We start from the raw sequence: 27,999 nt of genomic DNA, 5'->3' as shown, positions 1-27,999 counted from the left end.
GTTTTTTCCCATATCTGTCTTGTTTCACATTGTCCAGGGGTTCCTGTCCTCTATTCGCGCACTATTTACGTGTGTGAGGGTTTTTCAAAAACACTCACTTATCTCCTGTCACAATTCTACACCAGAAACGAAGATCACGCGGATTTTTTAAAACAAATTCTATCCAATTGCCATTCCGAGCTGGGCCTGCCCCTCTGTCAGCTCATGAGGACTTCGTCGGGACAGTTTATTGGCGTAATGCATGGCATGCAATCGACGGTTTGCTGTCGATTTGGATGTCCAAACTACTCTTCCAAACACACACGTACTCGATTGTGGTTCAGGACTCACAGTATCTTGCAGAGGGCCGTTAATATCCATCGGAGATCTACCCTTACGGGACTTGTCCGCGAGGCTTAAATTACCCGAAGTGATTCGGGTTCTGTCAAAATTACTGCTCTAAGTGGTCATATTTGTTCCATACCGTCACCTCATCTGATGTCACTTGAGGTGACGGTGTGGAACAAATATGACTGACCATAACCAAGTATAAGATCAGCTCACCAAGATCGTAAACCCTTCATAACCACAATTTTAAGCTCCCTTAAAAAAAGACTGAATGAATTTCATGCGAATTCAGCATCGATAAAGTCACTTACTTACATAAATATGAACAGCTATCCCTAATGATTCCCTTGAGATTCTAAGTATATTAAAACTAAATACATTTCCACGAAGCTCGAAGAAATATAATATTTAGTTTCATAAGCAAATCAAATATCGCAATCCGAATGGCTAAACACCAACCTACGAGCTGAAATGCCTGGCTAGTCAGGGGAAGAACTAGGTAGTGTAGTCGTTAACCCACAACGGTCGGTCGAAGACCCAGACTGGAATTTCAGTCCAATAGCGCTTATTCTCCCTTTGTTATAAAGAACTTTTTCGTTTTCTTACTTACAATAAACTTACCTGACAAAATCAGGACTTTCTGATGATTAACAGCTGTCAGCCAACTACAGTCACTTGCATCTGAAATGAATAAAAAACACTAAAAATATTGCTTCTCAAGTAACAAATTCAATAGTTCTAGTAAAAAAAGCGCCTAGCACATTCTTTTTTATGTAGCAGAACAAGTAACCTATAGTATTGCTTCGATCGCTTCCGATTGAGTAACGGAGAGTATAGGAAAGGCTGCTTAAGGATTAGTCATTCCAAAGATTTAAAAAATATGGGTCAAGACTGGTATACTGTTCAAAATGACGTAGTAGTGGGAAATTCTATTAAGAAATGTTGCTTCATTCTGTTTTCTATAACTTTACAGGAATAGTTTTAAGTACCTGTTGACACAACAAGTTTTTGCAGTTTCATTATTTTAAGCAGTGTTGCCAACTTTACCAGTGTTCTACATATTTTTTTGTTTTTTTCCATAAAAACCATGGTTTTTGCCAACCTTGATATGTAGAATTTCAATACTTAAATACATACGTATGTACTTTATGTTGAGTTGGCAAGATTGTTCATCCAGTTCTATTGCAGAGTATGTCAGAGTATTCACCTGTAGTTATTTTCATGTTACAAAATTTCATCTTTTTTTTTAATTAATTACTTCAAGGTCGTTTTAAGATAAAAGGTCCTCTAAACACAGAAAATTGAAAAATATACTAAAACCTTTCTATCTATGCACCAGATTATAAATACAAAATGTATAAATATTTTGAGTTCTCTATCTTTTTAACGTATAAATATAGTTTTTCATCTCTTTCTTTAACACTAATATTAGCGAATATTTAATACTGTAAGAAAAACGTACAAAAGCAAATAATAAATTTTAATCTCGGTTCCAACTCTAACTAAATTTTCTATGAACTAATTTTCAGGTACTATTGTGTACCTTTCGTCATCCTCATTTATTCCGGAAAGAATAGATGAGCTTATTAAGTCATAAAAATCACCAAAGAAAAACAAACTTAATTTTTTTTTAATGCATAATGGAATCTTCATTGGATAGAATTTCTTTTAAAGAAAATAATAATACGTAATAATAAAAAAAAAAATCCTTCGAGTATTGTACAGTCCTACTGAGATGACTTGATCTGTGAGTCATTGCAATAGTTGGGACTTTCACAGCTTATTACAACCTTACAGAGCATTATTCTGGAATTTTTTTCTGTAACGCTTTCACTGGAATAAATCGTTAGATTGATTGGTTGGAGTTCTGCAATTCTTTTCAGCACCAAGGCTATATATAAGACATGGAACTACAGTTTAGGATGGAACTACCATTGGACTGTGTTCAGTAGCAGCAGGTATTGGTGACTCCTGATATCATTCCTTTAATGTATTCAGTTTCTATTCTTCATGCACTTTCTCCTATTCCTTACTTATCTTAAGTTACCCACCTCATCTTCTACGGGTAAACGTACGGGGAATTTTACAAGTTAAAGGACCATGGAATAATATCAATAAAATCTGTACGCTTATATACGGCGTCTTACAAAAATTTGTCACTATATTTTGGTAACAGATTCCTCGGATCAAGGAAACAAAAAAGTTCATATGAACCTGTGGTCGGAAGTGCGTAGTTTCGTAGTCATAGGGTGAAGAAAACGTTAAAAAAATGAACTTTAAAAAGGTCCCTAGCAGGGTTGGCCGGTTTAAACCAGCTGGTATTTTCAAAAAAAACAACTGGTTTAAACCAAAAAACGAAAAAAGTTCGTAAAAGTGTAAGTGTTTGCGAAATCTTCATGAACACACATTTGTGGGTTATCACGTTTCACTCCCGTATATTATTTGTATTATATTCAGACCTAAACTCCCCATTCATTACTCAAAAAGATTATACTACAAAAGCAACTTTTTTTAAAAAAGTTTATAAATGTTTGTTTTGTGATTTTTTTTTTTTTTTTTTTTTTGTAGTTATTATTGTTGTGTAATTGCAATCAAAGAAAAATTCTAAATATTGTTTCGTTTGAATGTTTACTATTGATAAAATACATCGAAATGCCGTACTTGTGTGTGTGTGGGGAGGGAGGTCATACAGACCCCACGAGAGGCATTTAGTGAAATGAGAAGTATCTTTGGTATATATTTATGTATAAATGAGTCTGAGCCAAAGTGGATTCAAATAATTCGTATCTTTATACACTTTTCTTACTGATATGCAAATTAAGTCGTTGTATTTCTTTAATTTTGACCAATAAAATTCGTTGTTAACTAACTTGAACTAAATTAGTTCTTCTGTACTCCGTAGTACTTTGAAATTGTCCATATGTAATTCTGTATAATGGTTTCACTTGTGCAACTGTGTATCTTTTTGTCCTTCTGAAATGACTCTTGACAGTTATATTAAGAAGAATGTAAAAATCAGTACAACGTATTTTTATCAGGATTCCTTCGTAAGTGAGTCGGCAGACGTATCGCATTTGTGGCCAATTAGTCCTGGTTCTGAGTTCAAATGGAGGGCAATTTCTCTCGGATGTAACTCGAGAAGCAGTTTTTATTCCGCTTTAAGCTTATGTGACCCCTTCCAGCATAACCCGGTTGTTGCATAATAACATCAAGGCGAAACAAACTTATTTCTGTCCATATATGATATGAATATATAGAGCAAATTATTTAAACCAAATAAACCTGGTTTAAACCAAAAAACCGTTTTTTTTTTTTTTTTTTTTTTTTTTAAACAAAAACCATGGTTTTTGCCAACCCTGGTCCCTAGTTCCACTACTATATAGGACCAATCGTAGTAGCGTCAAGAGATCACTGGGGAACTAGCGTGTGAACTATCCAAATATCCTCTTCCAGAACCTTCGGTATTTGCACAATCACTTTTCAAGAGTCTGTGTGGGAGTCACTCTCCACCTACCTCTAAAAATTGGTGTGCAAGTACTGAAGCATTCTTCAACATGGATATATGGATAGTTCACATACCAGTTCCTCAGTGATGTCTTCACCCGACTGGTATAAATCCCATAGTAGTGGAGCTTTAGAAGTCCACTTGCTTCACGCTTTCGGCACTCTATAACTAAGAAACTATCCACTTTTTAGCAGAGGTCCAAATGAACTTTTTATTTTTATTTATTTATTTTGACGTGAGGAATCTGTTCCTGAAATATTGACACACTTTTGTAACACCCTGTATATTTAACGAATCATAAACAAGTAAGAAAGAGTAATATACACTATAAAAAATGGCATTACTGCTATATCGCCGGACCAATTTGAAAATCGAAAAAAGTATCAAAATGTACTGTATTCGGTTATATTTGGTTGGATTACATAACGTTACGTTAGATTACGTTACTAGGCGTGTAGTTTTACTGTACGGATCCATAATGTAAACAGTAGTAGTAGTAGTAGTAGGAACGGGTTAGAAGCACCGCAAGCAGGGTTTGCCCAAGTGGGCCCAGCCCGAAAAAACCCACAGGGTTTTTTCGGGTTGGACCCAGCTGAAAAAACCCATCTTAAAACCCACCTGGGTTTTTGACTTTTTTGTTAGTGTATTATTGGTACAACTAAGGTGATCACATTGAAAGTTATTTTTATCAGATTTTAAACTTTCTTTGGGCGAATTATATGCTTTCATGTTAAGATAGACAACAATATTCAACATAAGACCTTTATAAAGCTCTAAATGCACTGAATAAATAAATAAATAAAACCCTCACCTTAGCTTAGATAATTGTAGAACAGGTTAATGTGTGGATTATGCTTATAGCCTATTTGAAGTAAAGCAAGCGATTGTATATTTTAGAAAATACTTTCCATGAATAGTGTGTTTCCTGACTCGGTACCGCCGAGGGACGTTATCCCTCATACGTTGACGGATTTAATGTCATAGGTGCCGGTACTAACAGTAAATATGTAAATACATTAGTAAAACTATTAATATTATTTCTTACCTTTGATGGTAACAAAAGTATTCAGCAAATTTGGTTTTCCAACAACAACAGTTACGTTCAGTCATTTGTTGCTAGCCTTCAAATAAGCATTCTGTAGAATCAACACTAGCAATAACGTGAAAATTCTTGTCAAAATTAAGAAGCTTAATGCTCGGAGCTCCGAAGACTACGTAACGCTTACTATTTCAAGTGCTGCATTCAAACTTCAGTATTAATGGAAGTTTCGATGTATAGTAAAGCAAGCTGCATTTTCAGGGAAAACCCATCGTGAAAGAAGTGTTCGGGAAATTCCCGCAATTGAACCCACAAAGCATCGAAAGTGAATACTTCAACATAAAACTATTTATTTTACGCTGGAGGATATTTCATTTCATTTTAGACATTTTGAAACATTTACTTTATAAAATATGAATTATAGGCTTATCTTTGTTAATTGTTTTAAATTAATTTTCGGAAAAGAACGGTCTTGCAACAAGTGCTCGGGTAATTCCCGTTATTGAATGCACAAAGCATCGAAAGTGAACTTCAACAATAAGACCATTTATTTTACGTTGAAAAATATTTAAGATATTTTGATGAATTATGTCTTCGGTTTACATGAATAAAGCTATTTGGTATTCATATTTGGCGTACGTCACAGGCTCCTAGGATGATTCGATCTACATTTGTTCGTTTGTCTGCGTTTACCACACAGTGTTCAACTTTCGGTCTTTTAAATTTTCAGGATACAAACCAGAGACACTCTAAATTTTCTGTTTAGATTCTGGCAGCATAGCAACGTAAAATTATAAAAGGCGCGTTTTTTTTAAAAAAAAAATAGCTTATATCCACTGGCGAAAATCCCGGAGGGATGATGGGGATATATCCCTTACAATCTTGGAACTGTCCCCCTCAATAATCCGATTGGAAATGTGTCTTTTAGTAAGAAATGTGATGATTTGTGTCCAACTGTCACAAAGGAAAGTGAGATGAAATTGATACCTCCCAGAATAAGCCTCAAATCTGACCGCCTCCCAATGTTGAAGACAACTCTGCTCCCCTGCCTATGTTGTCCCGGAGTCCCACACAGGGGACATAAAATATGACGATATTATTATTACTTTACAACTTTAAAATCAGACTGGCAACATTGAAAACTGTTAACAGGGAATTATCATATTCGGATCATCCCTTGTAAACAGTTTTCAATGTTGCCAGTCGGATTTTAAAGTTATAAAGCAATAATAATATATTTTACGTCCCCTGTGGCGGACGCCGAGTCTGACATTGGTAATCCTCCTCAGCATTGTTTTTCGCCTTCATAAATATTTTGCACATCGCATATTATTATCTATATATATAAAAGAGAACGTACAAAATCCTTTACGTACGTAAGTTAAAGTGAATTTCAACGAAAATGCATTAAAACAACTTAACTTATCTGAGATTAAGGAAAACCACGTTGTCTCAGTTCCTTGCAAATGTTGCTATCTATATATATAAAAGAGAACGTACAAATCCTTTGTTCCCTCATCACGCTAATACGGCTGAACCAATTTCTTTCATTTTTGGGGGGTTATTAGGATTTGGACCCTAGATGGTTTTTATCATATCACTTTAATTTTTAATTACCAGTGTCTTGAGATAATTGACCATTCAAGTGTCCATAACGTACAAATCCTTTGTTATTAGTTCATCATAGGTAAAAATAAACGTATTTATATGCAACCCGCATGACCGTGTCACTCGGCGGGTTAACATAAATGACAGGCGATATACAGCGGAAAATAGCTTGAATCTTCTGTTTAAAATTTTTTAATTGATTTGCTTATTTTTACAGACACTTTTACAATATGCCAGCACCGGGATGACCGCAGCAAAGCGGGGCGGGTTAACATAAATGACAGGCGATATAATGTTAAGATTTACTGCAATCTTCTATGGTTTTTATCATATCACTTGAAAGCGAAAAAGTAAAAATTATCTAAGTAACAAAGTTTATTGCGTTCCGGGGTGACCGCAGCGAAGCGGGGTGAACGCTGCTAGTATATAATATACCGTCTTACCCATCTCCCCAATGTTGAAGACATTTGCGCCGCTGCTGATATCACGCTACAAAGCGCAATTTTAGGTCTTTCAAGCTGAAATTTTCAAAGTAGAAGCACAAGGGACTAAATTAACTGTATATATTTTGGCGGCATAAAATTTCAAAATGGCGGCCATTTTTCAAAATAGTGGGCATCCATGCTACAAGGTGCAATTTTCGGACTTTTTAAGTTGATATTTTGAGGGTAGAAGCACAAGACCTTCTAAATTTGCTGTATATCTATAGATTTTTTCGGTGATCCAATATAAAATTTCAAAATGGCGGCATTTTTTTCAAAACAGCAGTGAATAGAAAGTTGTTGCAAGTTGTGACAATGACACTTATAAAATGTAAATCATATTTTAACATTTTTACCCCAAAAAGATTGAAATATTTCGAAAAAACCCAATTAAACCCGAAAAAACCCAATAAAACCCGAAAATACCCGAAAAAACCCACATGGGCCCAGGTGGGTTGGGTTTTTTCAAAAATACCCGGTTTTTTTCAAACCCTGACCGCAAGGGTTAGTTGGGTTCTGTTCTCCACATTAAATGTGCAAATTAAAGACTTGCCCATATTTTTCTTGCCCCTTTTACAATCTTTGGATCCGTATAGTAAAACAAGTGTACCTCTCTGCGAAATAGTTCATCCGCCTCCATATACAGTGCCGCTTATAACATCAAAAACAACCAAAAAATACAACCATTTTCTTAACTTTTACTATTCCCCGTACCTGACTTTCACTCCTTCTTCCTCACAAACTTAAATAAATTCTCCAATTTACCCGATAAATTTCCTAAAATTGGTCCTGCGAAACAGCAGTTAACCCCAAAAAATGGACAAATGAGCTAATATAAACCATATTAAAAAAAAAAAAAAAAAAGTAACAGATCCTGATGAGAAGAAACTACCGTATAATTTCCAAAGCTGGCCATTTGTATAATGAAATACACACTATTTCGGATATGTATTTGTTCTTTAATTTTATGCCAATAAAATTAAATTCACCATCATTTTAATTTGTAGAATAGATACGTTGGATGGTCTTCTGTGAAATTAACCATAAAAGTTGCGAAGTATAGCTTTCATTAAAAAGGTTTCTCTCAACCACTGCAGAGAAACTCAACCAAGTCGATTATATTGTGGTTTCTTTCACGGTAGTAAAACTGATTATTCTAAAGTTTCTGAAATTAGTCCCTTCCTTCAGTTATAGATAAATGAAAATATCTGAGGTGAAACTCGCATTTGCTAGGATTTTCACTATTACATTCAAACATACGTGTGTGACGCGTGAAAAGAAAGAATTATAGGCTACAATTATGAAATATTTCTAAAACAAGCAAATATATTGACATGCAAAATTCTGACACTCATTTGAATTTAATTAAAAGATAGAGATGACCGAGTTAAGGACATAGCTCATTGTTGTGAAACTCATACAATTATATATGAACGATATCGAAGGAATTTTTGAACGAAGAAAAATTGTCCGCCATCTGGAAGATCGTCTATGAAACTAAATGCCACTTATTTATGGGCTTGTATGAACTAACGTCAAATTTAGATTTTCTTTTCTTTCTCGAAACAATTTATCATATATAATATTTACGCTAAAATCAAGTGTTTAGTACTATTATCAATTTAGTCCAATTTTTACTACTTTAGTAATAAGATACACTTCCTTTTATGGTATTACTTATCAGGCATTAAATTTTTCCCTGGTACTGAAAAAACAAAAAACAAAGACAGTGTTTATTCATAAGTTATTTCCATGTATTAAATACAAATAAAATAAATAAACAAACGGATTAACTACACATTTTGTCTTTATTCTTTTGTTTGTTGAAGTTTCGTTTCCTTTCCAGCACCGAGTGAATAGTTCAAATTATCGTAATGTGTACTATATTTTTACTGGGAAATGAACCCAGGACCACGTGCAACGAAAGGGGCACTAAACCAGCATACAAAAAGGCTGCAATTTATCTTTAATTAAATATAGAAGTGCAAAATGTCATGTTAATTATATTTCACAGTATTTCATTTACGTGTATTTATAATGGTAGAGGAGTAAAACACATTAACATGGTGAAACGAAATGATACAGCACTGTAAGTTTGAAGACAAATTGGAATGGACTTCTATAGATATTCCATCACTACAGTCAGAAGTACCATGAAATGACGAGTTTTTATTATAGCTGAAAAAAATTTGTTCATAGCAAAACCAGTACGTAACTAACTACTAAGCTCACTTGTGGCTGTTAACTGTTGCGTCACTTCGAGTGTCATGGCAACCAACTTTTATATTTCATGTTCCGAGTTATCGAAGTTCACTCTAACTAGTATAATATAATTCGTATACCCTAAAGTTCTAGCATTAAATCTTATGATTTATTTTAATGAAGAATCCTAGTCGGTTTCCGACAAAAATGTTCTGTACTTGATTAGATTTTATAGTTTTAAGTGAACTCTTACATAATACGACCTACGTAACATATGTCTTCTGATTTCTTAGAAAAAAAGCACTATCATAATAATGATTCCTTCTTGCAGAAGTAACGCATATGCAGTAATGCCTGAATGAATACATATGTGTGTTTACAAACAACATAAAATGCCAGCTGATGTTTTTGCTTCCGAACATAGAAGTTGGCGAAGATGAATTAGAAACTTGAGTTCACTACGAGAAACTTTACATCCGTAACACTAGCTCATTTATATTCACTTATTGTTAAATATGTAATTACATATTGTAATTAATCATAGTGACACTTATTTACCTCTTACATATCAATAATCTAGGTCAAGTTTCGGCCATTACGCGTCCCAAGACGGATATGGCAAAACAAGAGCTGCATGACCCAGTGCTTTTAATGATTTTGTTTACAAGCTTAAAACACATGTATTACTCCTTGTTGACCTTTCAGATCTTCCGTGCCGCACTACAAAAGATTAAAAAACTAAACTGTTACACTGTAAATAAATTATACCCGTAAATTCACTAGAATAACTAAATTTTCACTTACACTACACTTTACCTGCAGATGAGCTTCGCAGTCCACGCTGCAACTCAGTTTACAATTTTTACTAAAAGGTGAAAATCAAGAATACTACAAGAACGAAATAAATCTTCAGCTGGTATGAGAAAATCAACGTTAAGATACACGTGAAATTTTATAACAGTTTAAACACAATTATTAGTTAACAAAAATTAATACTTGCACACTTAATATTTAAAATCTTTATTTTAAATTATATATTGCAATATTGAAAAGTGTTTATTGTTGATATTTCCAGGTGGTAGAGATAACAGAGCGAAAGCAGTACAGCATTGCCAGTTTCTCCTGCTATGTTGCCACTTTCACGAATTCGAGTACTGTCCTTGCGAGGATGATTCCGATTTGTCACCTATTATTACGCCGATCTTCCAAAGTAACTTTGTTAAGAAGCAACGGGCATTGCGCTATCGTTTTTAGCACGCCGACGATGGAAGGTAATTGTGACATCAAAGTTGTCCATGCATTAAAATAATATTTATGCTTTCGATTGTACGGGAAAACATATAATTTATTTTTCCTTTATATTAATAAGTAAACATGCGCAAATTTCGTTCCTTGCTTATCTCTGACCGGTAGCACATCTTCCTTTGTAAAAGAAGAAGAAGAAAAAACATTACGAAAGAATTTGTACTTCCTGAAACACAAGGTACTCTTACAGAGCGACCTTGTTTTCAAACGCGATTTAGGCGACGCGAAAGGCCAATTTTTGCTCCAATTCTAAGTTGAGAAGAATAGAAAGTAATATAGTTGTATAAAACTGTAACCTGTGCACATGATTATTTTAAACATAAATTGAGGGCCAAGGATGAAGCTATGAATTTGCAAACTATAGTCCAGCAGCATGTTGAATTCAATGCGAAGCTCATTCGTAAATTTAAAACTTCATGAACTCTTTCGTGGCTATGTGTTTTATCGTGGTAGACCCAAGTTCGATTCGCGGTGGGAGTTCGTGCGGTTCGAATTCCCCCTTAAGCTGTAGGTTCACGTCTCATATAGCCTCGCTGCTAAAAGGGACGATATATTCCAATGAAATCAACCAAAACTTCATGATAACTTATAAAACTTTGAAGTATTTTATTTAGTGAAATATATTATCATGGTAATCATGTTTTAAAAGCAATCTTATATTAACGTTTCATTACAAGTTTTTGCATTTGATTCTCCTTACTAAGATTCAATTACCTTGTTTATTTATGTTATATAGACACAAATAGTCTCTAATTTAGCGCGTTTTCTCACTACACGATAATTAGAAATTTAAAACTTGGTTCTTAACAGCTTTACAGCTAATTTTTGAGAATTTGTTGCACAGAAAAGAACCAACCTTCATGCAGTTTATTTGGAAATAGCTGGTTTCTTTTTTCCTTCCTGTTTTCAGTTTTCATATTTTTCTTCGCAAAACACAGACTGAGTTTACCATAAACAAACGTAAAACTTACCAAGAAACATTCTTGCCTGTTAAAGAGATTTTTAAACTTTATTGACGGAACCCTGTTACAGGGGCTTAGGGGTCCCCACGTGCATGCTTTAGGGTGAGAATGCTCGATTTTAATCATCTCTCTCTCTCTCTCTCTCTCTCTTCCTTTCGGAGTTATAAGCAGAGCCGTACCATGGAAAATCAGCGCCCGGGGCGAGAGTATACGACGGCGCCCCCATACATATATTCCAAGCAATTTTTCCTATCTTTATTCTCACGAATTTTTCACCCCCCTTACTTCGACACCCGGGACCGTCGCCCCGCTCACTCCCCCCTTCCCGACTCTGACGGTCGGAAACAGTCGGCAAAGGGCATTTAAAAAAAACAATTTTCGACCGCTTGCCGTGTGAACTTTGTGGTGGACAAACACCGTGTGCGTGGGTTTCCTCGGAGTTCTCCCTTTTCCTCCCACTTTCTTCATTCCACCATTTCATTCATTACTCATCATCATCGTCTCCTTTAGCCTAACCGGGATAACCGTGGGACGTAAAACTCAAAGATTCGACCGCTTGCCGCCTCGGCAAAAGATCGGCAACTTTGAACAAGCAGATCGTCGTGCCGCCGCGGACGGGTGCCGGCTGCCTACCGGCGGCGGCAGTCTCTCTTGCCGACCGCGACTTCCTAATGGGGTATAGAAGACGCTTCATGTATATATAGTTAATATGAAAATGTCACTAATGTAAGAATGAATCCAAGTGTGGTTTTAAGAGTGATTGTGAAACGTTGTGTTTTGCATATTAGTATGATCGCTTTCACTTAAAATATGTTTTACATGTTCAGTGTTATCCAGTGAGATTTGGAACGACAGCTGAAAAAAAAAATCATAGAATTTATTATAAAAACTTTTGTCAAACTTTGATTATGTAAATATCAGTGAATAATGTTCAGATTAGGTTAAAAATCCTTCTAATTTAAGTTTGGGCCATTTTATACCCCCTATTACTACAACCGGACCCTTATGTACCCCTGTTGCCCTATTTGAGCTCCGAAATGACGAAAACTATCACTGATCGAGGAACAATATTTCTAAACTAACTAACTCCATGATCTATGGAACCTGGAGATTCAATGCCATGTTCGCAAAAGTTCTGCATTCACTTCTGTCCTTGCCAACTGAACCCAGCTTTTACTTTGTACTCCTATTTCTGTGAAATCCATTTTAATATTGTCCTCGCATGTGCGCTTAGGTCTGCCTAATGGTCGTTTTTCAATTGAATTTTTAGTTAAAACTTTGAAAGCGTTCCTATTTTCTTTCATTCTGTCTACTTGATCTGACTTCCTGAGCCTTCTAGACTTAACGTCCCTAACAACGTTTGGCAAACGGTGTAAGTTATACAGTTCCTATTTATAAAAGTTTCCGCCATTCCCATTCCTCTTGAGTCCGAATATTCGCCTCAGGATCTTATTCTCAAACACTTTGCCTGCGATCAGCCCAGTGTTGGGAAAGTTACTTGTAAAAATGTAACGCGTTACAAGTTACTTTACTTTCTCTTAAAATGTAACGCGTTAGTAACGCGTTACTTACCCACAAAAAGTAACTGTTACTTTACTTCGAAAGTAACGCGTTACTTTAAGGTCCGAAACTTTAAAAATGTGAAAAAAATATGACTTCAATTTTCCGTACTATTATTATTATTATTATTATTATTATTATTATTATTATTATTATTATTATTATTATTATTATTATTATTATTATTATTATTACTATTATTGTTATTGTGCGTTCTGAATCGCTTTATGTAAATGCAAGGACAAATTTTTACTTGATATATGAACATTTCAATACAATGTAACATTGATAAAATGCCATACTGCGTTACTCGTAGGGATGGACACGTGGAGTTTTCTTTGAAACTCGATTCGACTGGAAACAGACATCTCTGAGCTCAAACCGAGAACTAGGCTCGAAAAATTTCCTCCAACTCGACTCGAATTGGGGTCGAGTTTCGAGTCGACTCGAGCCAAATCCGGTGTGTAGTTTCGAGTACTTTTTAAAGTATATTACATAGACAGTATAATTATTATCAATGACACTACTACTACTACAACTTATATTATTATTATTATTATTATTATTATTATTATTATTATTATTATTATTATTATTATTATATTATTATTAATAATAATAATAATAATAATAATAATAATAATAATAATAATAATAATAATAATAATAATAATAAATTAATTAATTATAACAACACTGTATATAAAAATGAAAGATGGGCGGTTTATATTTCAATACTAAAAAAACTAGTTGATTGCCAACATCAGTAGTCGTGAAGTCTAGGAGTCAGGGACATTGTTCACGAGCTTCTGAATTTGGGTTGACGGTCTAGGTTGAGTATTCGGGCTCGAGCCAAACACTGTTAAACGCTATAGGGCACTGGCCAAATATCTTCAAAACTGCTCGGCCCGAGTTTAGAATTGTCAACGACTCGAGCAACTCGGCTCACAGCTCATTCACTATCGACCCGAACCAAGAAGTGAGCCGAGCCAACAGCTCATCCAATCGACTCGGCTAGAGCCCTCGGCTCAGTTGAGCCGAACTGAGCAAATGGCTCATCCCTATCAAGCCAGCTGGAGCCGATGGTTCACCCCAAGTGAGCCGGCTCGAGCCATCTTCTCAGTTGAGTGGAGCCGAGCTGAGCTTGTTATAAAAAAGCTTTTGTGGTCTCGCTATCGAGACGAGACGAGATGCGAGCAGTGTCCCTTCTCGTGAGTAACACTAAAAGTATTCCATATTACTGTTTAGCTTACATTTCTCATGACTTTCGTTTTCCAGTGTAATCAGGCCATGATTTCAAGACGACTTAAAACGAACGAGCCATTTATCAAACTCGACGGAAAAAACTGAATAGGCTCGGAACTCGACTCGAGGATATTACTCTTGATTTGACTCGAAACTCGACTTAAATTCGAGTCGAGTCGAGCTTTAGATTGACTCATGCTCATCCCTATGCGTTAGAAAAAATGGTTGCTTATTATTACCTGCTAAACTAATTATATAATAATAACAATGTTGTTATGTAAAATTAAAAATACAGAATATAGAGAAGCATTACACTGCTCTATAATCAACGGGACTCTAGGATAAGCAAACTGATCTGAAAGAACTCCAATATTACATACCATCAGCAAACTATTTTCTAGTAATAAAGTAGGCCTGCTCATCAGAACAGTTTATTCATATTAACCCCTTACTGTAAATCGTTAATTATGGTACCCTAGTTGTTGATAAATATTTTCCGCCGGGGCACTCCAGATACTTTACTTTTAAATTCTGTCGCCCATCATCCTCAGCTCTTAAGAAAAAGTATTCTTTCAAATGTTCGAACAGTAAAATATTTTCGTTCTCCATCTTTATAAAAACAACACCAATCAAAGTAAAATAGACTACCAGTATCATTGCACTCCTAGTTTACTCACTGAATGTATTGATTTGGAGCTGTCAAAATCTACGACAAAATCTTCCAGGTGCTTGCAATCAGTACACGTGATTTCCCTAAGGCTGTCCTCATTTTTAAAAAACAGCAAGTGGCACTACGAACTTATCTGTTTCTCTGTGTGTCTGTGACTGTCGGCCACTGACATACGTAGTTCATGCTCGATTGTTTCATTCTGAGAAATTCACTTACAGGAAAGAAACATTTGTTTCCGGAAAAAATATACATATATTGTAGTTACTCATCCGAAATGTAACGCGGAAAAAGTAACGCAAACTAGGTAAGTTACTTAAAAATTTGTAACGCGTTACCGTTACAGTTACTTTGGAAAAGATGTAACGCGTTACTAGGAAATGTTACTTAAAAAGTAACGCGTTACAAGTAACGCGTTACTTGCGTTACGTTACTTCCCAACACTGGATCAGCCTTCAGAGTAAGCGAACACATTTCGCAACCATACAGCACAACAGGCATAATTATCGTTTTATATATTTTAATCTTCAAATTCCTCGGCAGAATTCGAAAAGTCAAGAGATTTTGAACTGAATAACAACACAAATTTGACACGAGTGAATAACAACACGACTTTCAGTCGACATTTAATTTCTTTGTGAATAAGATTTTGGTCTATCAATATTGATCCTAGATATTTGAAAGTATCCACCTTGTGGACACTTCTAAACTAATATACCTGATATAAAATATATCAAACACTTTGTGTTGATCTTCCACCTGAAAAGCACAACTTAATTTTGGGGGACCTTCCCTAGCATGTCCCCTATAGCTACAGGTCTGCTCCAGACATGTTGTATTGTAATGTAAGTATACTGAAAACTACTATTTTCAATATTAAAAAATCTGCCCCCAAAATGTCTGCCCCTCCTCTTGCCCCCCAAGAAACGAAAGCTGTCTTCGTCACTGCTCTACATATGTGTCCCTATGTGTGGATATTCAGCCAGTTCTAAGTCTGGCCTTCATTGATCCTGTCCGAAATAGTTCGTTTTCAATGCAGTATTAATCTCTTCGGAGGGTCTGATCTACGAATCGTGCAGTGAAGTCTTTTCGCACATCCTCCATAATCTTGCCAGAGTGTACATTTGCAATCAACCTGCCTTTCGAACTGTAAGAGCTCATGTCAGTCATATGAAATAGAAAAGATGATTCCTTGTAAAAACACCGCTGCTACAAAACGTACAGGATCACAAATTATTCTCGTACATTTCCAATATTATTACAAGGGCTGACAAGACATTTCGTCAAGGATTTGGATAATAATCTCTATTAGTTATCAAGGGTAAACCCAACGTCACCTCGTCACGTGCTTCAGAACTAACACGAAGAAAACTATTTAAAAAAAAATAAATAATTATGGACATATATTCCTGTATATGAATAAGGAACAACCGAACACCAAATGTTAGTTATTTTAAATTGGAGTCTGCAAACCTTATGATGTCATGAGAACCTTGACAACGTAGCATAAGTGACGATGCTTGGTGTTAACCCTCTGATCATGAGTTATGGGTAGGTCCTTTCCATCGTACGACTATCTTCAAAGAATGATCTTTTAAATACCTGGTCGTAGGTACAATTAGAAGTGGTCGGAATTGCGATTTCAATTCCGGAATTCGAAATGTCTATAATTTCGGAATTTTTCGGAATTACGAAATTCTAAAATCCTGAGTTACGAAGTTCCGAGTTTCCGGATATACGAAATTCCGAGATTCCATAATTCCTACCTTCAGAAATTTCAAATGAAATTCCGAGATTCCAGAATTCCTACCTTCCGAAATTTCGGATGAAATTCCGAGTATTCGAAGTTCCAAAATGCTGAGCGAAAGCTTTGGGATTCAGAAATTGTGAGATTTCGAAATGCCGAGCTCAAGTTTTGAGATTCCGGATAGACTAACGTATTAATTCCAATTCCAGAATGAAGATTTCCATTCCAGAATCGGAAATACCCTTTTTAGAATTTTGGATACCCATAGGTGAGTATAGTTAAAAAAAAATAAAATAAAAATAAAAACCGAGTTTTACCTTATATCAATAAACTAAAAAAAAAGAGATATAACAGAATATTACTCTCTGTCTTTCTTAGTGCTTGACTTTATTGGAGATGAGAATTTTCAAATCTATGCATGTATGCTAGAAAGAAGGAAAGAAAAAAAAAAAACGGAAAAAGTATTTTGTAGTGTACTACTGGTGAGAACGAAAGAAATTACTGTTGTAATTTAGAATATTATATAGATATTCTGTGCGAAACCCTCGTTCTCAACCGTACTTATTCTAAACAGTATGAAAGACAAAACAATCTGTTAAAGGATAGATATATGTATACACTGTTAAGGTAGCGGAAGAACTACTTATTTATACTTTATTATCGTGGCGTTAGCGTTCTACCCCGAGAGAAAATAAGTTTATTTGAAGTAAGTGAACCAAACGTATGTGTCTGTTCCTAGTCGTGTTTACTATGAAGTCCTTTGCGTAAAAACATTTCCAAGAGAGTTTAAGAAGACCAACAGAATCTTTACTGAGCAACGATAAAATCGTTCCAATTAAAAGTGGGAATTCTTCTCGCAATGATTTCACATTTAAAGATTAAGCATTCAAGAAAAAGAGTCAAATGTTGCAGAGGAACAAATGGAGAATAGGATGCTGAAATTTCTGTACTGGAGAAGACTAAAATATTTCATTTCTCTTATATATTAATATTTTAAATATATGAATTGAATAATTTCTGCAATAAGTCACGTAATATTTTATGATAGTTAATTAGAAAATAGGTACTAAAATATGTAGTTCAACAGTTATTTATTTGTATACACATATCATAGGTCATACCCTTTGACTCCAACTCAATCTCACGGCAAATACTAATTCTTACCTCACTCATCTCATTCCTCTTGTGAATTTCTGCCCTTTGCCTTTATTTTACCGTCTAGGAATTGTCTATCTTTTATGGTCACCTTGTCGGCATTTTTTATTTCATATAGTAAATATCATATGCGGAAAGTCCTTCCCTTTTCTCCCATAAATCTTTAATTAACTCACTATATACACAAGCTTAATTAACTCCATATTTAGTTAGTTCAGACATCAGTTGCTTTCCCGTTTCTCACATCATTTTTTTTTTTAAATCTCAATATTGTAAGTAATATTGTCTTATATACTTCTCTTTCACATTTCATAGTTTCTAGTTCTTGCACCCTATTTTCATTTGTGTTACGACTAACTCCCATGTTTACGTGTTGCAGTTGTTTACATAATGTGCTATTTTTATTCATTTCAAAAGACTCCTTCTCTACGGTAGGGCCGCGGTGGCTCAGTAGTAGAGCGTTCACCTCTGGTGCTTGGGGTCCCGGGTTCGATCCCAGCCCCGCCAAGTTAACTTCGTGGTGGACAAACACAGTGTGTGTGGATTTTCTCGGGATATCCCACTTTTTCATTCCACCATTTCATTCATTACTCATCATCACCGTCTCATTTAGCCTAACCGGCATAACCGTGGGACGTAAAACTCAAAGATTTCACTTCATTTTTTCCCTCTCTCAGGTCTAGTCACTCAAGAACACACTCTTGTTAATACATAACGCCTGACTGCTGTTATACAGTTATGCAACCCAACATATCAAATGTAAATTCCTGCGCCATATTGACAATGTTGGCGATATGACATTTCAGACTACAAATGATTGCTTGCTGTTCGTCTAGCAGTCGAACAGTGCAAATTGGGACCCACATTTTCGCAGAAACTTTCCGGGGATTCCCCACTTCTTTTGGGGGACTCCCTTGCCCACGAATGTCACGCTTGTAGCATAGACATTTTTAGATAGAGCAATTTCGGTTTCTTTGACGTGACCTTGCCGCCTTAGCTGTGTTAGTCAGGATAGCGGAGATATAGGGCTCTCAAGATAATATTCCCTCTGTTTCGGCGCCCTGTAGCGCCCAAACTACTGATCGGCTCGCATCTGTTTCCAAAACGTTTCACTCGTACATGTGTTCGGAATCACCTGCTGAAGTTTGTTCACGTAGTTATCGTTCATCCTATTTATTATGTTAATTTTAAATGACAATAAATATTTTCTGTTTTTAATTCTAAATGCTCAATACCTTTTAAATAACCTGATATTACCAAATCCTAACTTATGTATAGGCTACTTGATATTACTCTTAGTTTTCTACGATACCCTCTGCCATGTTTGCTAGTATGTTAGGTTGATTTGTTAATAAATTAATTGAGATTTAATGTCCTTTTCAGTATTACGTTTACATCGAGTTTTAATTCGAGTTAAGCACCTTGCTCTTCAGGAAATCGAGATTATACACGTTAATTATAATAGGAACAACGTAAATATTTCTTCATTCATATCCGCATAAGTTATGATTTTGTCGTTTCAAAATGTATGATAAGAAACAAATGAATAATTCTATTAGGGAAAACATTTTAGAGTAATTTTATTCCATGGCTCAGAGGATAATAATTGGTTAATTAGAGTTTAACGTTCATTTCAGCAGCGGGCCTATTTGAAAAATGGGTCCACACATCAAAGTGGGATTCGAACTAGATGAGCTTATACCAAGAATTGAAGTCTGGTCTCTCGCGCTCGAAAGGTTTTAGACTAGTAAATATACTTAATAGCCTGTTTTCGGTTATGGTATTTTACAATAACATTATTTCGTAATTGAATTTGAAAAGAAAACAGTTATTCTAAGAAACGCTTTCAGTCCCTAGGCAATTTAGAAGTGAAAAACCCTTCTCTAGAATTAGAATACACAAATACATGATTAACAAACTATTCACTCAATAGACTTGACTACATCATTCACTGCTTTACAGTCGTGTTTTGTGTAAAGCGGTTTTCTGTTCCGCACTAAGTGTTCTGTTCCACAGTCAGACACGACTGAATTTGCGTCAAAAAGTTGGAAATTATTATTCTCATGTATAAACGTATTTATCGCACAAATTACACTTCCTTCTACGTGACATTAATTTATGTAATTCAGGTTGAATCTGTGAAATGATTGAGGTTGCTATGATTGTTATTAATAATAAAAAGTAATAATAGAATTGCAATAACGAATTACCTAAATAGTAAAATTTGGTGAAGACAACTAACTCATCTAATGATCACTTCTTCATAGAGCTTTAGTGACTCGTCTAGGTTTAAAAGACAAAATTTCAACTACCTATCGGTTTCTGTGTAAACTGAAGGAAATAATTAGCGACGGTGAGTGCTTATGTTCATGTTAGCTCATTGGCGAGTGCGGGATTCCCAATCATTAGATCTTGAATTCAAATTTAAAAGGGACATTCTCTTCATCACGTGGTAATAGCCGAGTGCCCTTCCGGGTGGTCTAGTGGCTAGCACATGTGTCTTTGGTGTACGGGCTCCCGGGTTCGATTCCCGATAGGAGAGCCTTTGGAATTTTAACTGTCCTCGATGTAGTAAAACATAGAGATAATTGAATAAATACATTGAGGAATTGTTTGGTACCGAGGAACGTTCGGTAAATCAGGTAGCTTCAAAAAATAATTAATTAATAAAATAAGAAATATAAACAGTGGTCTCGGGCATTCGGCTTCTGGTCATGTGGCGCAATCCACTGAGGGTTTGAGTCCATCTGAAGAGCATAATCAGGATGTTTAACTATCCTCAATATTTCTGTGTTCGTGTCTCTGTCTTGTTTGGATTACCTATAATTTACCAGATATGAAAATTGAGCCCAGTGTTCTGGTTGGGACGCACAATAAAAGAAAATAGTTAAGGTTTCTAAGCAGAAAGTCGGGTTAGAGTCCCAGCAGTTCTGAACTTTTTAACATGTTTCAATTTGAATTTCAATCTATACTCACCGTGATAAGCAAGATCTTGTGTGGAGAAGGAAAGAGCTGATGTAATGACGCGGAATTCGAGTAGGGCCATGAATCGAGACAAATATTTATAAAGATAACCAAGAAAGTTCTGTCGCTTTTTCACCCACCACCTTCGAACGTTGATATGTCACCTACGACGTACCTGGAATATCAAAAATAGTCCCCATCAGTATCGACGACCTTCTGCCAACGTTCTGGAAAGCCATGGACCGGTAGAACTTGGTGGGCCGTGAAGAGAAGAAGGCGTCAAGAGCATTTTGCATCTCTACTAGGGATTTGAACTGGCGTCCTTTTAGGTGATTGTCCAATGAATGGAATACGTGATAGTCGGACGGTGCAATGTCCGGCGAATATGGCGGATGCAATAGTGTTTCCATCCAAGGCGTAGAATGCTGTCGCGGGTCATCCTAGCCACGTGAAGGTTAACGTTGTCCTATAATAGGAGGTCCCCTTTGGAATTCAGAAGTGCTGGCTCCAAAATGTTGAGTTTTTCTTGAACACAGTTCAACTGCTGACAGTACACAGTTGCATTGATGCTCTGACCAGCTGGTAGCAGTTCCCGCTGCATGATGCCGGGAGCAGTCCACCAAACACACAGGAGGATCTTCTTCTGGTGCAGTGCTGGTTTCGGCTGTTTTGGAACCGGTTCATGGGATGCTAATCAATGATGACGGCGCCGTGCAGCTTCGTACAGGAGCCATTTCTCATTACATGACAACACCCTGTCCTCAGACGAGACAGCAAAGAAACACAGGTGTCTGCTCGCATTACCTTCTGGCCCGGCGTCAAATCATGTGGAACCCATATCGATTCAACTTGTAGTGCTTCTCAAGTTGATGGAGATGCTGCCAAATAGTTTCTCCACTCACACTGAATTGTAGTCCCAGTTCCTCACATGTCTGGCCACTGTTCGCCTCAATTGCTGCCTGAAGATGTTCATTTTGTACATGTGTTAGTCTTCCGGCACGTTTTGCATCTTCGAGTGTTTCGTCACCGTCTTTAAACTTGTTAAACCATCACTGCACTGTCCGCGTAGTCACCACACTCTCAACAAAGGCCTGGCATATCTTTCGCCCTTCTGCAGCAGCGTTTGACCTCAGTTTGAACTCGTACAACATACAAGCCCTTATGAACTCTGTGAAGGTCGCATGTTCACTCTGTTCTTAAGCAAGTTCACGGTGTAACTAAACGGCCACAACCAGGTAGTATGTTGGCTATATCCATGCCAACAACTGACTTTCGCCTTATCTCCATTCGCATTCAACTCACGATGTGGGGGACAATTGAACACAGACCTCCTCAAAAAGCGGCAGAACTTTCTTGGTTACCTTTATACAAACTTATTTCCTTCAATTGTTCTAGGTTTGACCAGGGGCGTTATTTAGGGAGAGCAGGAGGGGGCAATTGCTCCATGCAAGGGTTTGAGGAATACATATACTTCAATTGATTGTCTACTAATATACTAGTACAAAACATAAAAGCCTTATGTCAGTGGTGCTCTTGCTCCCCCCCCCCCCCCAAGCGAAGTCTGAAACGGTCCCTGGGTTTGACATTTTCAGTTGATTTAAACCATTTTCTTACTTATGTACGATCAGTATTTTTACTTTCTTCACATGTGCAGTGTGTATTGAAATAATACATTATACATAAAACGAGGTATACTGTGTTTCATATACGACACTCACTGAACAACAAGCTCCAAACAATATAGGCCTACTCTGGTGCGCATATGGAGAAATCCCCAAGGATAAGGTTGGGTAGGCATTTTTGAGGAAAAACACTTCAAGTGCTGTTTCAGTATGGTTTGTTGTTGCTGAATTCATATCTGCCGTATGCCACGCTGTAATATCCACGGTTTCTCAGAAATTCACAAAAAACAAAATGGCGGTCGAAAGTATTTCTTTGTAACATACCGAACTCAAAATGTATGTTTGTTCGACAAAAGTTTGCACACCGCTCAACAAAATTTCTATTAAAGTTGACAAGAATATTCTTCGATGTTCTAGAAATGTGATTGCTAGACTCAACACCATCAAGCACCCAGTTATCAGTGTTACCAATCTCTTACAAAATTACTTTTTCCGATCTATTCCTTACCGTTTAACGTATCTGCGTCAAACTTGATATGAACGTTATTCGATATCCTAGGAACATTATTATTTTTTAAATGATACTGCATCGGTTTATAGGGTATTTGTTATTTTCTAATGATAATACACATATGTGAAATACATGATACATTGTACCAAACTGTTGATTTTATATAAGCTCGAACGTTAAAATTCCTATCAAATTTCAGTTACTTGTTCTTGCAAGTGTCAGTCAATTTACTACATTTGCAAGATGGTATACATGGGTTTGGTTTACAATTGCACCGATCTGTCTTGCATTCTGTGGTACAAGTACAGGTAATCAACTTACAAGCGTCTGGAATTGGTGTAAATGTTAATAAATGAGGGACAAGTTAATTATTCCCCATTTTTCATCCCATTGTTAAAGGGGAAGGCAGAAGTGGGTGCTGCAAATGGGCTTGTCTTGACAGTAATGTCTGGTAATGAGAACGCTGTATGTGAAAATAAAGGGAATCTCTGGTGGGTGGTAATTTCTCTATTGTAATGCCCTTGACGAACATACTAGACCGAACTTCATTGATTTGTCAGCATTCAGCGCACCATACACTTTGCAGAAGATTTCACCATTCCTAATGGTGTGGTCGCTACGGACTATATCAGCTCCTAACCTTCTTAGCAGATGGTTATGCTGTGCAAACACATCCCAGCACGACCTCTTCGGATATCCAGTAATGTACGAAGTTGAGTCACATCCAGTGATAGCATGGAAAGCTGGAAGAAGCTGGACTTGTGGTTTCATCTGCAGCTTTTCAACAATGGTGTGAACTGGAATATACTTTCTGCTCCTTGCTGTCCCTGACAGCTTCTGGCATGACATCATGTGAAAGCAACTAACCAGAAGGACTAAGATGTCGGTATCTCTTTTTGAGAAAACAATACCTCTTGCTCTGTTTTCCACGAAGTGTAAAATAATCCTGATCTTCTTCGTGTTCAGCCTGCAAGTCATTAGTGTTAAGTTGCATCAGAAGCTTCGACCATTTCCTCACCACTGAATCCACCTGCAGCAATTATGGTCTTGTTGGATGGTGCTTGCAGAAGCAGCTGGCGTGAGAGAAATTTAGCGAGATCTGCTTTGTTGTTATCGTCAATAATAAAGTTCTCTTACTTTGCAGGAAGAGCACATCTCTGCTATCTATTGGTTTCCTGATTCCCACAGAACCTTTTCCACGCCATTTCCGTGTGTCACTCTTAATTGAGAGATGGTAGGAACGATGAAAAATGATATCAATGCGCTGGAAGTGTTCCAAACTTTGGAAAACATTTTGAACAAAAGTATCTGCAAAGTCTCCGAAAGTGTGTGTTGCCTGTGGCTTTCCAATTGCTATTGGTCTGTTTATCAGTGATTAGCTATGATTCGCCGTCAAGTTTGGTTGGGACAGGAAATACAACCAGACAATATTACAGAAAGAATTGTTTCTGAGCCTGAGCGAAGCTGCCCATTTGTTTCTGCCAGAGATAGAGGAACAACAAATATTTAATGAGCCATAATGTTGTTAAGGTTGACTGAACATCCTACTTCATATGCAGCAATGAGTCGCTGCAGAATGTTCCTATCAGCTTTCACTGTTTTTATCTTCCCAGTTTTTGCATTTGATTGATTCACTTCATACAGAGATGCAAAGGGCAGAAACTTATTTTGAGGCAGCTTCTCTCTAAAATTTATCGTTCTTTCGTCAGTTGGCAGAAGCGCGTCCTTCACAAAAGACGATCAACCAACCGATCTTGCCTTTTTGTGTAACTGTCAACAGATTACCCTCAATGTCTTTGGTAGTCAAGTCCTTGTTTGCATATTTGAGGTACGTTACTTGAGAAAATCCCAAATCCCTGCAAAAGTAAAACCAATACATCTTCATATCTCGAATCCAACTTCATTGTGCCTTTCATTGTCTCACTGTGAACATAGTTTTCATTGCCTAGAAGACCAAAAGCAACTTTTGTGTCATGGGAAAGTTGAGATGGAAATTGAAAGACAGAGACCATTTGCTGAGAGCTGAGGTGCTCCTCATCATACCAATAATGTCTCCACTTTTCTCCCCAATGCAGCCAAGCCCCTCCTTACTCTGATCTGAATCAACTTGGTTGAAACGCAGTGGCGAATGCCTGACAACAAAGTTACCAGCTTCAAACTCCTTCTTGACCTCTTCTAGAAGCTGGTGCATCTCGTTCAGAAATGGTACCCCAGCGAGCGTAGTTCACGTGATTGTAGTGCATAAAATATATCAGCATTCGTTGGAAAGCGTTGAGGTGCAGGTCCCAAATTCCATCCCTCTGAGCACGAGTAAACACTAGAATTATGTGGACCATCTGCATATATCCCCAGCAAAACATATAATTCGGGTTCTCATTCTTTGCACTGGAAGCTGGTATGATCACTGTAAAATGTTCTGATTGAAGCAGTGACACAAGTACTTCAATATGGTCACCTTTTGTTTTCTGAATCATATTTTTTAGTCATGGATTATTCTCTTCTTTGAAGCTTAGCAATTGTGGAAGTAATATCCTCCATAAAGCTTGAAGAGCAATATTGTGGTCTCTCATTTCTTTCGTATAAGATGTTCCTGTTAGTACCTATTTGGCAGTTTTGCACCAATTATGTTGCTCTCAATTCAAGCTTCCAATAACCGTGGTGATTGTATATGTATATCAGAATATGATATAAAATTTCTATCTTTTTTTATCATGTTCCGTCCTTATTGTCAATAAAAAAACTCTTATGAGTAGTGTTAGTTCCAGTGAACTTAAATTCTAAGTCTCCTGCCATCTTTCGACTTTCATATATTAACTCTGCAATGTATCTGTCAATTTCGATACGTAAAATATTGCGTAGTGCCTACATTTTTTTCTGGCGAATATTACAAAACAACGGAAATCTAAATTCGGTGGCATACGGTGGAACAGTTTTATGTAGACATTGAACTTTGCAAAAATGCTCTATGCCAACTTTTCCTTAAAAATGCCCACTAGGTTAGAGGTTCTTTACTTTGGTGCCCAGAGTAATAGAGATCTATCTTAAAGTGGATACTGTTTTCGTTCATCAATTGCACAGCAAAAGTCTGTTTCAGTGCTCCACAAGCTTACCGACTCCTTGAAAAGTTAAGTGTAACTTGGGTTGTATCTGTCCAAACATTTGTGATAGCAGCAAAATATTGGACTGCCCTAATGACGTTATAACAATCAAGGGGTCAATCAGTTTTGCCGCTGACTGTACGTCATTGGATACAATTTCTCGACATATTTTTATCCATCTACGTAAAACTCATGCAATTTTGTAATGTACGTAAATCGTATTTAAATTATTTTTCTAATGACAAACTCACTTAACACAAGTACACGTTATTTGCTCATAAGCCCATACTTCCCCTAAGTTCTCTAGAGATGCACTTGATAGTACAAGACATGTCTCAGCATTGTATCTTAATGTAAACGAAGTGGGATTCGAAACCACTCGCTCTTTGTGGAACTTGAGACAAGACAATACAAATTCTTTTCTTCTCTTGAAAAAATCTAATTTATAAAATTACTAGCAGCGTTCACCCCGCTTCGCTGCGGTCACCCCGGAACGCAATAAACTTTGTTACTTAGATAATTTTTACTTTTTCGCTTTCAAGTGATATGATAAAAACCATAGAAGATTGCAGTAAATGTTAACATTATATCGCCTGTCATTTATGTTAACCCGCCCCGCTTCGCTGCGGTCACCCCGGAAGTTTTCGCTTTCAAGTGATATGATAAAAACCATAGTAGATTGCAGTAAATGTTAACATTATATCGCCTGTCATTTATGTTAACCCGCCGAGTTACACGGTCATGCGGGTTGCATATAAATACGTTTATTTTTACCTATGATGAACTAACAAAGGATTTGTACGTTATGGACACTTGAATGGTCAATTATCTCAAGACACTGGTAATTAAAAATTAAAGTGATATGATAAAAACCATCTAGGGTCCAAATCCTAATAACCCCCCAAAAATAAAAGAAATTGGTTCAGCCGTATTAGCGTGATGAGGTAACAAAGGATTTGTGCGTTCTCTTTTATATATATAGATTTCGAAAGAAGTATTCACTCAGAAAGAGTTATCTGTCTTGGAACCAATACCAGCATTTATAACGTTAAAAGAGTAGAGAATGCCTAAATTTAATAAACTTTCGAAATCAATCTGTATTAATAACGTAAAAATAGTGACGTGCGGATACAATATATGATAAAGTAATATTATTATTATTAATAGGAACTTATATTGTTAAACACATCCAGGATGAAACCTTATGTTAGTCACTTGTATACAGTAAAGTATGTGTATAGGATTGAAATTTCATTTACAGGGAATATTCAAGTGTTGAGATGGGTTTATAACGGTATTGTGTAATTTTTATATAATAATAACCTGTATTTACGGGCAAAATGTGCTTTTAAAATATGCACAAGCTGTTCAAAAGGAAGAAGAAAAAAATATAAAGAGAAATAGATGTAATTTCTTTTCTGTTATTATGATTGATGTTCTGTTGTGATAGTGATATGACATGTTTTGTAAGTCGTCATAGCAACGGAAAACATATAGATAATATATAGAGAATCCATCTTGTGATATATACATGTACAATATTTAAAAGTGTGCAAATGTTTAATTTATTACGTACTACAATAAAAAAGAGTAATATCTAAATGAAGTGTTTAGATGGATTTTGATAAAATAGTAACCTAGATTTATATAAATATACGGACTGAGGGCTATAAAGACATATAAAATATACAAAACAAGCATTTAACTAATTACAAACTGGTGTTTTTGATAGTAATACACATTTAGTGGTCGCTATAAATTGGTGGTTTGCCGCCTCAGGAATTCAGGAGATTTGTGAGAAGATAAGTAAACAATCTCCTAAATAAATAACTGCAGATTGATTTTAAGGTTACGTAGTAATTTTATTAAATACATCAAAACGGAATATACCTTATTAAGGTGGAAGAAAAATTTTCAGAAATACTAAAATGAGTCTTGCTGGTAATGAAAATACACCTGAAGCAACTGGTAATAGGAAAATGTACACTTCCTCTGACCTA

The 27,999-nt window shown here is 36.2% G+C and overlaps 1 protein-coding gene across 7 annotated transcripts in view; it reads right to left on the bottom strand.

Moving 5' to 3' along the window:
- Positions 1-10,125, bottom strand: part of LOC145694896 (uncharacterized) — a 136,975-nt gene extending 126,850 nt beyond the window's left edge. For 2 of the 7 annotated variants that reach the window (XM_081771629.1, XM_081771628.1), the window contains exons 1-2: positions 9,722-9,937; positions 949-1,008 (exon numbers count right to left, since the gene is read on the bottom strand). The gene's annotated coding sequence lies outside the window, so the exon portion shown is untranslated. Of the gene's footprint in view, positions 1-948; positions 1,009-9,721; positions 9,938-9,967 lie in introns of those variants that run through there. The other 5 variants (XM_081771632.1, XM_081771625.1, XM_081771623.1 and 2 more) reach the window with 5 other exon arrangements.
- Positions 10,126-27,999: the final 17,874 nt, after the last annotated feature.

Source organism: Thermobia domestica, chromosome 9, assembly GCF_964235325.1.
Source record: "Thermobia domestica chromosome 9, izTheDome1.hap1.1, whole genome shotgun sequence".
NCBI classification, from domain to species: Eukaryota; Metazoa; Arthropoda; class Insecta; order Zygentoma; family Lepismatidae; genus Thermobia; species Thermobia domestica.
Note: the sequence above shows the minus strand (reverse complement) of the source record. Positions and strands in the feature narration are given on the sequence as shown.